Source organism: Triturus cristatus, chromosome 1_2 (genome assembly GCF_964204655.1).
Source record: "Triturus cristatus chromosome 1_2, aTriCri1.1, whole genome shotgun sequence".
Lineage (NCBI taxonomy): Eukaryota > Metazoa > Chordata > Amphibia > Caudata > Salamandridae > Triturus > Triturus cristatus.
The window spans coordinates 1,063,152,195-1,063,167,282 of record NC_140580.1 but is presented as its reverse complement, the minus strand read 5'-3'; the positions used below and the strand labels follow the sequence as shown (position 1 = coordinate 1,063,167,282).

The following is a 15,088-nucleotide window of genomic DNA, read 5'->3' as shown; positions in this document are numbered from 1 at the left end:
GGGTCCATTGTGACTCCTCTTAATGATCTGACATCCAAGAAGATGCCCAAAAAGGTTCAGTGGACAGTAAGCTGTCAAAAGGCATTTGATGACCTGAAGGAGGCCATGTGCTCTGCACCTATCCTGAAAAGTCCTGACTACTCCAAAGAGTTTATTGTCCAAACAGATGCTTCTGAGTTGGGTGTGGGAGCTGTGCTGTCACAACTTAATGTAGATGGTCAAGACCAACCCATTGCTTTTATTAGCAGAAGGTTGACCCCCAGAGAGAAGAATTGGTCAGCTATTGAGAGGGAGGCCTTTGCTGTGGTGTGGGCCCTGAAGAAGCTGAGGCCATACTTGTTTGGCACTCACTTCAAGATTCAGACCGACCATAAGCCCCTCTTGTGGCTAAATCAGATGAAGGGTGAAAACCCCAAACTGCTTAGGTGGTCCATTTCCCTACAGGGGATGGACTTTACAGTGGAGCACCGGCCAGGTACTGACCATGGGAATGCAGATGGTCTCTCCAGGTACTTCCACTTAGGACATGAAGACGAGACTGGTCAAGGCTAGTTTAATGTCCCAGCGTTTGGGGGGGGGTTGTGTAGGAGAGTAGGGTCTGCTATCCTATGGTCACCCAAAATTTTTGCTTTTTGCTTCACTGGTTTTTGACATATTGAGGCTGTGGGCCTGCCAATCAGACCCCCAGCCTGCTGTTCTCTCTACTAAATTAAAACTATGCACCCTAGGTTCATAACCAATTGGAAGTGGATCACCCTGTCAGCCCCTGTACCAGTGTACACTAGGTACCCAGGGCATTGGTGTACCCAAGGCCTGCCAAGGGCTGAAGCATGTATTATGCCACCCCAGGCTTGGCCTAACAATTTGACACAACTGGCTGATCACTCAGCTGGGGTAAGTTGGTGTAACCACCTCTTACTTGGGTGTAGTATACCTATACCTAACCTTAAATGGGACACATGGTAACCTATAAGTCACTCCTATGGCAGGCCTTAACAATCCTGAAGGCAGAGTGCTTGGTTCCATGTGAGATGGTGCTCTGGCATGAGCTGAGCCTGTCTGCAGTGGTCGGAACAACTTCCTTCTACTGTTTCCAGATATCGTCATACCATATACTCTTAAGTGCATTATGAACCTCGCAGTTAAATGCTATCTTTGGTTTGGTTTTATCAAAACATGTCGAGTAAGGTGTCATACGAATTGGAATACTAACCCCTCGCCAATTCTGGCGACGGGGTTAGCATTCCACCCTTCTAGAGGGACGCGACATGTACAGTACCTGAAACCCGGGTAAAATCAGACATAGCCTCAGCTCCACAAAATGGATGCTGCCACCACAGACACAAGTCTGCCCTCCTGCTGCTGGGAGTCCTTCCAGCTTGGGAGGTGTGGACAAAGGGTTTCCTGCCAGGGGAGGTGCGTGCACCACCCTAGACAGGATTTTGTGTATTGGTCAGGTAGGGCTTGAAAGAAACCAGACATGCCTGTGGCTCACAAGGAGCCTCGGTGCATATGCCAGTTCAAACCGGTCCTGGGGCACACCAGTCCCGGGCCTGAGGCGAGCTGGACAAAGGATTGGGGGTGTAACCACCCCCCTTCCTGGTCCCACCCATAGGGAGGGACCTAGCAGGTAGTCCGGCCCCTAGAATCCGCTTAAAGGTAGGAGCTGTGTCCTAAGACTTCAGACATCCTGGAATCAACTTAACACTAAGAAGAAGACGGGAACTTCGATGCTCTGCTGCACAGAGGACCGAAGCCAATCTCCCCTGTGGTCAGGGAGTGACCACCTTGCTAACGCAAGCACCATCCAGCGAATCAACGTCTGCTTTGCCGCTGCCTCCCGCCGGAGCCCGAGCCCAGAGACTGACAAGACCTGGACCTCCAGACCTCTCACCGCCCGATCCACAGTCCCTGAAAAGAGGAGACCCATGGAGGCACCGAGACACGTGGAGCCAGCCATCTTGAAACGACAAGCTGACAAGTGCAACAACCGAGGCTCCCTCCAAGTTGTGCTTTGGGATCTGAGAAGCCCAACCCTCGAGCAGCATCTGCACCAAAGGTGAGCCCTCCAGCATCTCCATGATCTGCGTGGGGCCCTTCTGCATTTTGCCACTCGACGCGCCTAACCGGTTGCTGGCCCGCTGGCTAGTAGCCATCTTGGTGACGAACTCTATGAAATACACTGCTGGTCTGGTTGCTCCAGACTGGCCCTTGCTCCCCTCCAAAGGAGCAGTCCTTCTGACCTTGCTGGTCAGAACCATCAGCTTATTTCATCTCCTACAACAATTGCTTTTGCCAAGGCTTGTTTGCTTCGATCAAGTCGCCGACACCGCCGACAGTGAGAGCCTGCGTGGGACAGCTCGTGAACCGACTCCTGGACGTCGTCGACCTCCAGGGACCACGTGGCTGCAGAGACAAGCTACACCTTTCTTCCTGTTTGCACCCGACATTGCCTAGTACCCACCTGGTGCCACGCTGGTCACTGGCTAGTGACTGTGAACACTGTCCCCTCTGCTTACAGGTCTTCAACATCTCCGATCCACTCTTGGATCCACTGCATCTCTCCCGGACCGACCGCCTGCAGCATCTTTGTCTTCAGGCTCCATGGAACAGATAGAAGAAACCCGACGCACTTCGAGGCCTATGCACCCGCTTCCTGTGGGTGAGGTAAAGCTGGCACACCTGTGCCCAAGTGTAGTATTACATCTCTAGTGCCTGTGTTCCAAATCTTGAGTTCCTAGTCCATCCGGAAGATCCTCTTTGCAGTAACTTTGTACTTTTTACGCACCCATTGAAACCTATGGGAGCACGCGTGTGACTATTTGCTCTGCACACGCCACCCGTGGACCTTCTGGTCACTAACTGACGTTAGCTCCTGGTAGGCCCAGCGATTCTAGAGGCCCTAGGCCTTTTCCCTTTTCTGTTCGTGGTACTTATACCACTATTTTAGTATATGGTTTGAGCGGCCACCAGGGCCTATCCATATAAAGTGCAACTTCTGTGTATTCTACTGTAATCTTGTTTGACGATTTGTGCTCCTGTGCTCATAAAGAGACTAGGGGTTACTGTGAGAAATAAATACATATATATTTTGAATATATATCTGTGTGGTGTCCTTTCATTGGTATAAAAGGGGGTTACATTTGGTAAAACAGCTGGCTTAACACGCTTCACGAGTTTAGCCTCAAAGACTGCTTAGCCTACGCTACCACTAGGGCAGCTAGTCCGAAAAGGTTCACTTACAACCACACCATAAGGGTTGCTTGGCATGGTACAAGGTGATCACTTTAACTAGTGAGCATCATATACCAGGCCAACTTCTCACAGAAGGAAACCGCACACAACCAATTTTTGAAGCATAATTGACTGTGTTTGTAGGTTGCTTTATTAAAATCATGCCACATAATGTGATGAACACTACATTTTCATATTCCCACTGCACAGCAATTAAAATGCACATGGAAATCAAATATGAAGTTTGTGCAAATGTGAATTTGCCGAGCGAGCCCTCACCATAGGGTTCACACCAATATCCTACCACGTAGTTCCTTCTCAACTTTCACATATTGTTTTCCAATAGATAGCACAGACAAATCAATAGATAGCTACGTGAAAATGTTTCTTAATCTCTGATATGATGTAGCTTTACTAGGTACCTCAATGTATAGTTTGAGGTGTAAGCAAGTTACTCAAGAATAAACAAACATAAATGTATTGCACTACTTTCCATGAAAATAACAATCAAGTAATGAGTTCAAAATAGTTGTTAAAAAATGAAGAATTATATACAAGAACTGAGAGCCATATTCAGTTAAAGGGTGTTTGGGGTTAAGGGAGAGTGGTGAGAGTGATGGTGGCGATGAGGATGGTGGTGATGAGGACTGTGGTGGTGAGGGTAGTGGTTATGAGGGTGGTGAGGGTAGTGGTAGGATAGCGGTGGTGGTTAGGCTGCTGGTTTGTGTGGTGGTGAGGGCGGTGGTGAGGATGGTGAAGATGGTGACGGGGTGGTGGTGATTATGGTGGTGATAAGAGTGGTGGTGTTATGTTATGTTATGTTAATTTGTAACATACACAAATCACCCCGGGAGAGGTATTTCGATGCAGAATAGATCACAGGCAAAGAAGAGATTGCTAAGCTAATACAGCACTGTCTTGAGTAATTTTCTAAATTTAGCATGATCAATGCACATTCCAATATAGAAAGGTAACTCCTTCCAGTAAAGAGGGGCAAGGTAAGAAAAATGCCTTCCCCTTGAACAGGACCTTCTGACCAGTGGGACAGTGAGCAGAGCTTTGTTACTTGTACTTATAAGTCAGGCTGGACGATATTGAGTGAGCTTCAAAGATAGGGAGGTAGGACGTTTCCTTATCAGAGAATTATGTGTCAAGCAGTAAACTTTGAAGATAATTCTTTTCCGTACCGGCAACCAATGAAGAGAGCGTAGAAAGGGAGAGGATGCAGCCCCGAAGGAAGATTGCAAATTAAACAGGGATGGTGAGGGGGGGTGGTAGTGAGGGTGTTGGTGTTAGGGTTGTTAGAATGGTGGTGGTGAGGGTGGTGGTGATAGGGTTGTGGTGGTTGTTAGAATGGTGGGGGTGAGGGTGGTGGTGATGAGCGGGATGGTAAGGGCAGTGGTGGTGAGGCTGGTTGTGGTGATGTTGGTTAGGGTGGTTGTGTTAGGGTGGTGGGGCTTAAGGTGGTGGTAGTAGGGTAGTGGTGGTAGGATGGTGGTGAGGGTGGTGAAGGTGGTGGTGACTAAGGCGGGGTTAGGGTGATGGTTAGGGTGGTGGTGTTTAGGTTAGGGTGGTATTGTTGGTTAGGTGGGTGGTTGTTGTTTGGGTGGTGGTAGGAATAGGGTGCGGTGGTTAGGGTTAGGTTGTGGGGTTATGTTATGGTGTTGGCTGTGGTTTCTTAGGTGGTGGTGGTTTGGGTAATGGTGGGTAGGGTGGTGATAGGGTGGTGGTTGTTAGGATGGTGGTGGGGTAGTGGTGGTAGTGTTAGGAAGGTGTTTGGTTGGGGGTAGTGGTAGGGTGGAGGGGGTGGTGGTAGGCTAGATCAGATGGTGATAGTGAGGTTGGGTCAGGTGGCAGGGTGGTGGTGGTTAGAGTGGGGTGGTGGTGGTTAGTGTGATGTGGTGAAGGTGGTTAGGGTGAAGGTGGTGGTGATGGTTAGGGTGGTAGTGGTTAGAGTGGTGATGGTTAAGCGGGTCATCAGGGGGTTGTGGTTAGAGTGGTGGTGACTAGGGTCAAGTTGTGGTGGTCATTATGGTGGTGATGGTTAGGGTGGTGGTGATAAGGGTTGGGTGGTGATGGTGGTTAGGGTAAAATGGTGGTGGTGGTAGTTATAGGGTGATGGTGGGATGTGGTGGTAGGGGAGTGTTAGGACGCTGGTAGGGTGTGAGTTAGGGTAGTGATAGGTTGGTGTGGTAGATCAGTAGTAGTGAGTGGGGTGGTGGTGGATAGGTAGTAATGGTGGCTTTGATGGTGGTTAGGGTGGTGGTGGTTAGGCTGGTTAAGTTGGTGGGTAAGGTGGGCTGGTAGGGTGGTGCTTATGATGATGGATAAGTTGTGGAGTGGTGGTAGGGTGGAAGGATGGTGGTGGTCGTAATGTGATGTTGGTTAGGATGGTGGTGGTGGTTAGGGTGGTGATAGGGTGGTGGGGTGGATAGGGTGGCAGTAGGGTGGTGAGAGTGGTAGTCGTGGTAGTGTGGTGGTAAGGTGCTGGTGGTAGGATGATGGTGATTGAATGATGCTGGTGGTAGGGTGATGAGTGTTCGGGTAGGGTAGTGTGGTGGTGGTAGGATGGTGGTAGAGTAGTGGCAGTAGGTTGGTGGCAGTAGGGGGTGGTTGTGTGGTGGTAGTAGGTTGATGGCAGTAGGGTGGTGGTACACATACCGATGCAGGAGGTTGTTCAGGAATAAGCAACAACAATGGCAATGGGGTAAGAAGAAAGATAAAAAAGTACCTCAGTTCCAGCTCGAGAAGCGAACAAACCGGGACATGAAGACCAATCAGGAGCCGGCAAACAAGACTGACAATGAAACTAACGAATAGTAAGCAATGGGAGTACTCCAAGTCCTCTTTAGTTAATAAGGAAATGTCTTGTCTCAGACAAGACCTAAAAATTATGGCAGGCTGTGGCAGTGGTGGCAGGTTAGATGTTATAGGAGAGGTATTTTGCAACAGGCACATTTGGATGTGGTAGGGGTTAGGACTGAGTGGTGGGTGGACAGGAGTGATTGTGTGAAGGAGAGGAGGAGCTGATATGTACCGTAGGAGAGGCACTTAGGAAGATTATAGCAGTTTATGTGGCAGAGCATCAGGAAAGCGGAGAAAACAGCGCACGTCCAACCCTGCCTAACCCACAGTTTCCCCACTCTATTTAGAGTCAGTAGCCCTTGACCCAGCCAGCAATAACCTTTGACATAGCATATGTGGCCTTATCAAATTGTTCAGGCCTCACACTGAATTGCTCCTCACACAAGATTAATAGATGCTATTATTGCTAAACTCAGATGTCCTCACTGTATCACCCTCAGAGATATGTTGGCCCTGCTGGGTTTCGAATCTGTGTTCTCATTACACACACACAGCTTGGCTGCAGAGGGATGAGGATATGTCACAGTGGGGCGGTGGGGAGGGGCAGGGGGGAGTTGACAGCCAATAGGATAGGTAAAATTAAATAAATAAATAAAACCACTTACTTATTTAAAAGCAATCAGCGACATGGTGGCCGGTTGAACCTAGCAGGCCACCATGTCAGTGACAGCTGTGAATCATAGTGTGTCGCAGTTTGTGACCTACCTGATTAATATTCATGAGGTGTGACGAATTGTGACCCACTAGGATTCAGTATTTTGGTAACCGACCTATTAGTGCATAGGTCGTTTGGCAAAATACCACACTGGTCACAAAAATACTGGTCACAAATTGCAAACAGTATTTTAAAACCAGTTCTTAGTACATCTGTGTGCTTTTGGGCACTATGCGCAGTCTCCTGTCTGCATATTAGCTAAGTAATGCTGAACTCAGTAAGCGAGCTGTCACAGATGTAGGGTTTGCTCTTCCGGGACGCTAGTGTGCACATGCAGTTGACTTCCTTGTTTGATGAGTGTGCTTTGCTGCATAATTTTGTGAATGTGTCTGTTTGCTATCAGGCTCAAATTTGCAGGTACACCATTTCCCAGACTGAGCTCAATATGGTCTTTGCCATGATTATGCTAGGAATCTATCTTGGCAAGGAGATATTTTATAGTTGGTCACTTGGCAACACATGCAAGGCAAAAACACCAGACTCCTTGACCCAGATTCTCAAAAAGATGATGGAACACAGCGCAGCAGCCAAACATATTGCGCTGCTTGTGTGACAGGGAGGGAGCATGAGAGCGCCATATATGCAGAGAAATAACTCTCTCCTCCCCTCTCCCTAGCGCCGACGCTGATTTTTAGCTGACATGCGCCAAGCACACTCCATAAGGCCATAGCGCTAGGGCACGTGCCTGATAGTACAATAGGTTTTACACTGGAAGGGCATCCTTCCATCACAAAATACTATAGTTATACACACTTTCAAACTATTTCTACTTTGTATGTGTGCTGCATAGTGCAGCATGGATACAAAGTTGAAAAAGAAAGGAGAAATAAAAACATTTCTACTTTTTACACCGCCTTTCAAATGTTGTTAAAGTTTGGCCCTGAACCCTGTCTACCATTGTTTGTAAATAGGGTTATGCGTCAAAAGGCATGGGTGTTTGTATGAGAACACCCATGTACCATCCATGTAATGCCCCCTTGGTGCTATGTAAGGCAAAACAGTGCTTTGCGCTGCTTTGCGTTACTTTTGGGTACTTTCCAGCGCAAAACAAGTGTTGCACTGGAAAGTGAATCGGGGGCAAAACAATTTCTGCTGGTTAGTATCACTTTTGTGACGCTAACCCAGCGTAAAATTCTTGAGAATCTACCCCCTTGTATTTTTATTCCACGCTGATCTGTCCCAACCTACCAGTCACGCTACCCTCTCTGTCTGTCCCTATCCTTTCAGACACTTCAGCGCTGTCCCTACCACCCTTCCCCACCAACCTCCAAGACTGACCCATCCGTCCAAAAGTCTAGCAAACATTTCTATTCTCCCAATCCAGTTTCTAACCACGGCATGCAAGAAAACCCTTACACAGAGTCTTCCTGCACCCCACAGGATGATCAGGCAATGCAAGAAAGAGGAAGCCCTCCCTTGCACACCCACCAAAAGCCCCTCTAACTCCGCCCCTATCCCAGTCAAACAACACCTGCACTCCCCCTGTCCATTTCACACCAAAACACCAGAATCACCCAGGAGCGAATTGGATGTCTCTATCTCCTCCCAGGTTACTCAATTAGCTCTTCTACTCGCACTATCTGACCGGCACCCTCTGTACCCCTAAGGATAGAAGCATGAGACAGACAATAGTACAGAAGAAGCCCCTTATGGCCAGTGTATTACTTTTCGACGTTCCTAGAACCAGAAATTCATTTAAATTTTGTCCACAAAAAATACTGTTACATGTCACAGGCAAGAGAGGTAAAGGACGAGAATGTGTCATGGGAAGACCATGTGGAAATCAGGTGGGGCCCACCTCATGTTGTCATTCTCCACAGGCTCAGATGGGCACCATTCACGATGAGGACGTATTCTCGTCTTGCTTCCAGTGATACTCTCCCCCCCCCCATAAAAATGCATTCTTGGGTGGATAATTGGGTGTGCTGTGACTGTTGGTTTTTAACTTGTTCTGCACCCTTGAATGGAGGCAATTTTACTTTTTAGAATTCACAAACATTGGCAGTAGTAGGCTTGGAAAGCTAATCCATTCTTTGGGTTCCTGGCACACTACTGACAAACAGACACCCAAAACACGATGAGACGAATGCTAGTAAACAGTCTAACCATGGGCAATCCCTCAAGGAAGCATTACAGACCACTGTTTTTTCGTGACTGTGCTGCTCTAGACAGCGGTCCTCATTTAGTGACTGGCAGACAGATTAAAGGCAGACAGAGTGACAATGGACTTTATTTCCCTCACCCTGCCTTAACTCTGCCTGCCATATTTCAAGATGTCTACTAGCCCCGCAGAAATCTCTATAGATAGGCAGGCACCACTATGTTTGCAGTTCCCATCAAAGTAGGAACAGTTTGGCAGACTGCTCCATCAAACATATTGGCTGGTCATTAGCCTTTTCCACAGTTATTATTATTTTTTTAAACATACTCCCAAAGTGGGAGCTTGTTACGTTTTTGAAAAATAAAAAATAAACTAATGACCACCACACCATGGGGGTTTTCTCCTATAGTTTGGGGGTAATTTTTGTGTTTTTAACATCCCTCACTACCAAGATATACCTGGCAGTGACAGCCTGCAAAAAAGCCATCTGACTGGCCACTCAAAATAAGTCCAATTGAGAAAGTTTTACACTGAGTAAATTTTACTCCATCGTAAAACTTGCAGTCCACACAACACACAATCAGGTGGGCAGGCCTTGAGTTTGACAGACAGGGTACTCCATCACCATTCCAATGAGATTCCTGCCTGCCAAACTCTTAATAAGCCCCAGATGCTCACCTAATGCAAACCAGTAAGGACTCTGCTACTCATGGGGATAGTCCAGCTCAAACCATGTAATGTCACCCATTCACCCTCTGATTTTTTAGTCAAGAAAACTGAAATTCGCCCCTGAAACGCACTGACTAAGCTACACCCCTGTTAGCCTCACTTGGGTGCCACCATTATTGCAGTCATATTTTGTCTCTTATGCTCATCAGTGTCCTGTATAGTTCTCAGTGGAGTCCCCAAGCACCTTACTGCATCCCATACACGTATATTGTTCTCTTAGCCTTTAATTAGAACAGTTTCTAAAACAGGGGTGTACAACGTAGGTCCAGGAGGACTAGATCCATGCCACATTTTAAGATTAACCAGTGACTAGGTAAAAGAGCTCCTTTTAGATTGACTCTATTTACATTTATCTCATGAGGCTATCCAGAAAGTCTGACATGGATACTTCTTCCTGGACTGTGTTGGGCGCCCCTGCTCTGAAATGCATTAAATACTGCTAGTTAGTTATTGTAACCCTGGGCGGAGATGGCGTAGTGCCACTATGTGGAGTTCCACGGAGTTATGGAAAAAATCAGTGAAACAGGAGTCCATGTCATACGGCCAGCCGAGGGTCAGTGTGCCCGGGACGGGGGTCCCTCGTGCCCAGGCAGGCTCCCAGATCCCCCCGACGTGACTGGGTTGAGAAGCAGGGCCCAAGGCGTGGGTTTCGGACAGGGCCTGCGGTGTGGGAGCCCCCGTCCTGTGGCCTGCCAAGGGTCCGTCTGCCTGGACAGAGATCCCTGGTGCCCAGGGAGGCTTCCGCTCTCCCCGGCCTCACTGGGTTCAGAAGCAGGGAGCGGTTCTAGGGCCTGGGCTCCGGCGGGCCCTGTGGTGCGGGAGCCCACGTCCTGTGGCCAGCCAGGCTTCTGGGTGCCCGTCACGGGGGTCCATCGGACCAGAGCAGGCCTCTCCTGCGTGTCAAGGTGCCTGTGGGCTCCGAGTCAGAGTTCCGTAGGGCCCCCCCTTGCAGCCTGTGCCCGAGACCCAGCTAATGGCTCTGATGAGCCCTGTAAAGCAGAGCCCATGAGCCTTCCAAAGGGCAAGCGAGAGCCCTCCAATGAAGGCTCGGGGCAGGCAGATTGACGTCCTTCGGGTCCAGCCATCTGGTTGCGCCTTTCCCCTCGGCCATCTGGTCACACGCAATTCTTTCCAAGGGGGTGACCAGATGACCGGGTCGGCCTGGAAGTCCCGATGAGGGCTTGTTTGCTTCCCCAATTCCAGCCAGGGCTCCAGGAGGTTGGGCGCCCCTGTGCCCTTGGGTCCTCTCTGTCACTCGGTGCACACGGGTTACCCGAAAGATGGGTAGCTTTCCTCTGGATTACTAGGAACAGGGTATGCCGCAACCTCCCCCGGGTTGGCGAATTTCAGCCGGGGACCAGATGGGCTAGGCCCAGACAACACCTCCCCACTGCCCGGGTCTCCCTCCTCCGACCCTACCGTGCAGCCGGTGAAGGCTCAGGGCGTCGTTCGAGCCCGGCCATCTGGTTGCACCTTTCCCCTCGGTCATCTGGTCGCGCGCAATGCTTTCAAATTGGGTAACCAGATGGCCGGGCCAGCCTGGAAATCCCGATGAGGGCTCGCCCGCCTCCCCGATCCCAGCCAGGGCTCCAGGAGGGCTGGCCCCCCGTGCCCTGGGTCCCCACCGTCACTCGGTGGCACAGGTTAACAGAAAGAAGTGTAGCTTTCCTCCAGATTACTAGGGACAGGGTATGGCGGAACAGCTCCTGGGCTGGCGGTTCTCAGTCAGGGGCCGGCTGGGATGGGGCACCACCTTCCCCCCTGTCTGGGGCTCGGTCCTCCAGCCTGTCGCATGGCAAAGTGCCCCGGCGGATCTACCTTGGGCGTCTGGGCCCAAGAGCTCTGGCCGGGTGCTCCCTACACTGGGCTTCGTCCTCTGCTCCGCCATGGGCCCAGGGCCTGTCGGGCATCCCCCCGGTCGGTTTGGGTTCAGGAGCTCAAGCAGGAGCCCTTGGTGGCCCTGGGGTGGAGGGTTCCCTCCCCACCCTGGGCTCTGTCCTTAGGCCTGGCGTGTGGCAAGGTGCCCAGGATGCGGGCCTTGAGGACGCTTCCCTTGTGTGTGCTGGCCTGAGACCTCCGGCCGGGCTTAGGGGACCGGGCTCCATCCTCCTGCTATTCCATTGTCCCAGGACGGGGGTCTGTCATGCCCGGCAGGCCTCCCTCCTGCTTTGCCTGCCTGTCAAGGTGCCTGGGGGACCCCGGGTTGGAGGTCCATTGTGGACCCCCGTCCCCAGCCCCGGGCCCGAGGACCAGCCGGGGTCTCCGAGCCCCCGGGATGCAGAGCCCCCGAGCCCTCCGAAGGGCAGGCGGGAGCTCTCCCGCAAAGGCTCGGAGTGGGCAGATTGGCGTCCTTCAGGCCCAGCCATCTGGTCGCACCTTCAACCTCGGCCATCTGGTCGGGCGCATTGCTTTCCAATGGGGGGAGCAGCTGGCTGGGCTGCAATGGAAGTCCTGATGAGGGCTCGTTTGCCTCCCTGATCTCAGACAGGACGCCAGGAGGTCTGGGGCGTTCACACCTTGAGTCCCCACAGTCTTGTGGTGCGCACAGGTTACCAGAAAGAGGGATACCCTTCCTATGGATTACTAGGGACAGGATACTCCAAAACCCCTCTCGGCCTAGTGGTCCTCAGCCTGCAGCCGGATGGGCCATGACACCCCCCCAACCCGGGGCTCTGTCTTCCAGCCCAATGTGTGGCATGGTGCCCAGGATGGGGGTCTGCGGGCCTCACCTCTGTCTGGGAGCCTCGACGGGGTCCAGGGGCACAGGGTCAGTCTCCCGACCTGCCCGAGACGGGGTTACGCTGGGCCCGGGGAGCCTCCCCCTGCTTGGCTGGGTTCAGGAGCTCCAGCCGGGGCCCTCAGGAGGGCGGCCTCCCCACCCTGGGCTCCGTCCTCGGGCCTGCCGCGTGTCAGGGTGCCCAGGACAGGGTCCCGTGGGCCCTGGGAGGCTTCCCCTGTGCCTCTGGGCCCAGGAGCTCCGGCTGGGTCCAGGGGCCCACTGGGCCCCGGGATGGGTGCTCCGTCTGCCTGGCCTGCCGCTCTGCCAAAGGCCTGAGACGGGGTTCCGTCGTGCCCGGGGAGCCTCCCCCTGCTTGGCTGGGTTCAGGAACTCCAGCCAGGGCCCCTGAGGGCCCTGGGGAGGGCGGCCTCCCCAATCTGGGCTCTGTCCTTGGGCCTGTGGCCCAGGGAGGCTTCCCCTGTGCCTCTGGGCCTGGGAGCACCGGCTGGGTCCTGGGACCCTGCCTGGCTCTTCCCTTCTGGCGCCTCTGACACGGGCAAGGGTGGGGTGGGCTAGTTGCCAGCCCGCCGGCATGGCTCGGACCGCCCGGCGATGGGAGGCTGATGTGCATGTGGGGAGACACTCCTCATTGCCAGGTACCCAGTTCGACCCGGTCCCGTGCGGCCGGGCCCAGGGATTGAAGACTCGCGTGGTACCTCCCAGTTACTCCGTGAGAGACCATCGGCAGTGGAACTGCCTGCTCCTGTTGCTCCGGGAGCCCCCACTCACCTGTGGGTGGGTGGGGGGCAGACCTCCTAGTAACGCTTTTTTCTCCTAACGGTGCAGTCTGACTCTCAGAGGGAAAGCCTTGAACAGGGCGCCCGGGCTGTCTTGCCACACGGGCGGTGGACGGACTGCTGTCATCTTCCTCCCACCTCTCCTGCACCCGCAGGTGGGTGAACATTTTTGAAAAGTTGCATGTGACTCTTGGCGATGGGTCACTCGGCTCACGCATCAATGAAGAACGCAGCTAGCTGTCAGAATTAGTGTGCATTGCAGGACACATTGATCATCTACACTTTGAACGCACCTTGCGGCCCCGGGTTCGTCCCGGGGATACGCCTGTCTGAGGGTAGCTCGATCGTCAATCGCCCTGGGGCTTCCCTGGCATGCAGCTAGGGCCGTCGCAGGGTTAGCTCCGCTTCCCTTCGATCCCCCACAAGGTCAGACCCCCCAATAGCCCATGACACCGGATCCTAACGCGAAGGCACACCGCCGGCGTGCCTAGCCTCACCTTCCCACCTCCGGCAGGGAGGGGGGCCGGCGACCGGTCTGCCCCGGGCCCATCCCGGGGTGCCTGGCTACATCCCATGTGTGGTTGTCTGTGGTGTCCCACTGGCTGCATGCACGCACGTGCCTCGGATGCCCACCTCCATGGCTGGCTTCCTGGGGAGGGCGAACCCCCTCCAGATCTGGTCCGGGGAAAGAGGGCTCACGCTGCCAGGACCCCACGCCCCTGCTCTGGCAGGGGCCTGGCATTCCCTGGCAGTTCCCCCTGACGTTTTGGCATTTTTTCCAGACTATGACTTCCGATCATACAAGGCGACCCGCTGAATTTAAGCATATTACCAAGCGGAGAAGAGGAAACTAACCAGGATTCACCCAGTAATGGCGAGTGAAGAGGGAAGAGCCCAGCGCCAAATCCCCGCGGAAAATGTGGCGTAAAGAAGACCCACTCCCTAGCTTCGCTCAGGGGCCCCAAGTCCTTCTGATCAAGGCTCACCCCGCAGACGGTGTTAAGCCGGCAGCGGCCCCCGGCGTGCCAGGATCGGGACTTCTCGGAGTCAGGTTGCTTGGGAATGCAGCCCAATGCAGGTGGTAAACTTCAACTAAGGCTAAATACGGGCACGAGACCGATAGCCAACAAGTACCGTAAGGGAAAGTTGAAAAGAACTTTGAAGAGAGAATTCAAGAGGGTGTGAAACTGTCGAGAGGTAAACGGGTGGGGTCTGTGCGGTCAGCCCAGAAGATTCAACACGGCAGGACAGTGGGTGTCCAGGGAGTTTTAGATCCCCCCCGCGGGACCGGCGCCCGGGCCCTACCCGGCCCCTGCAGGGTGCATTTCCTCTGCGGCGATATGCCGCGACTGGCTCCGGGTCGGCTGGAAGTCTTCGGGGTGGCAGGTGGCCCTCCGCTCTTGCGGAGGGTGTTACAGCCCCTCTGGCAGCAGCTTCACCACCTACGTGGGGCCAAGGGAGATTCGACCACCTCCGCACCCTCCACCGGGCCCTGGCTCCCGGCCACCCCTAGGGGTGTGCCAGGGCGGGGATGAGGGTACGGGCCCCCTGCTCCCGGCACGACTGTCGACTGGGGCGGAATGTGCTTAGTGCGCCCCAACCGCATCATGCCACCGAGCGGGGAGGCCCACGCCGGGCCCAGTGGTCTGCAGCAATGTCAGTTAAACACCAGACTCGTCTTGAAACAGGGACCAAGGAGTCTAACATGTAAATGAGTCAGAGGGCCGAGCAAAACCCTGTAGCGCAATGAAGGTGAGGGCCGGCACACGCAGCTGAGGTGGGATCCTGCAGTGCTTCCGGCGGCGGGCGCACCACTGGCCCGTCTCGCCTGCTCCATCAGGGAGGTGGAGCATGAGCGTGCATGATAGGACCCAAAAGATGGTGAACTATGCCTGGGCAGGGCGAAGTCAGAGGAAACTGGTGGATGT

At 53.2% G+C, this 15,088-nt stretch overlaps 2 non-coding genes across 2 annotated transcripts in view; both read left to right on the top strand.

Moving 5' to 3' along the window:
• The first annotated feature begins 13,345 nt into the window (after window positions 1–13,345).
• LOC146868661 (5.8S ribosomal RNA) lies at window positions 13,346–13,499 on the top strand. The gene has a single exon (XR_014968909.1). It is a non-coding gene; the product is annotated as a 5.8S ribosomal RNA (ribosomal RNA).
• A 447-nt stretch (window positions 13,500–13,946) lies between these two features.
• Window positions 13,947–15,088, top strand: part of LOC146868660 (28S ribosomal RNA) — a 3,752-nt gene continuing 2,610 nt past the window's right edge. The window contains exon 1 of the ribosomal RNA XR_014968839.1: window positions 13,947–15,088. This exon is cut by the window's right edge and continues 2,610 nt beyond it. This is a non-coding gene — a ribosomal RNA (28S ribosomal RNA).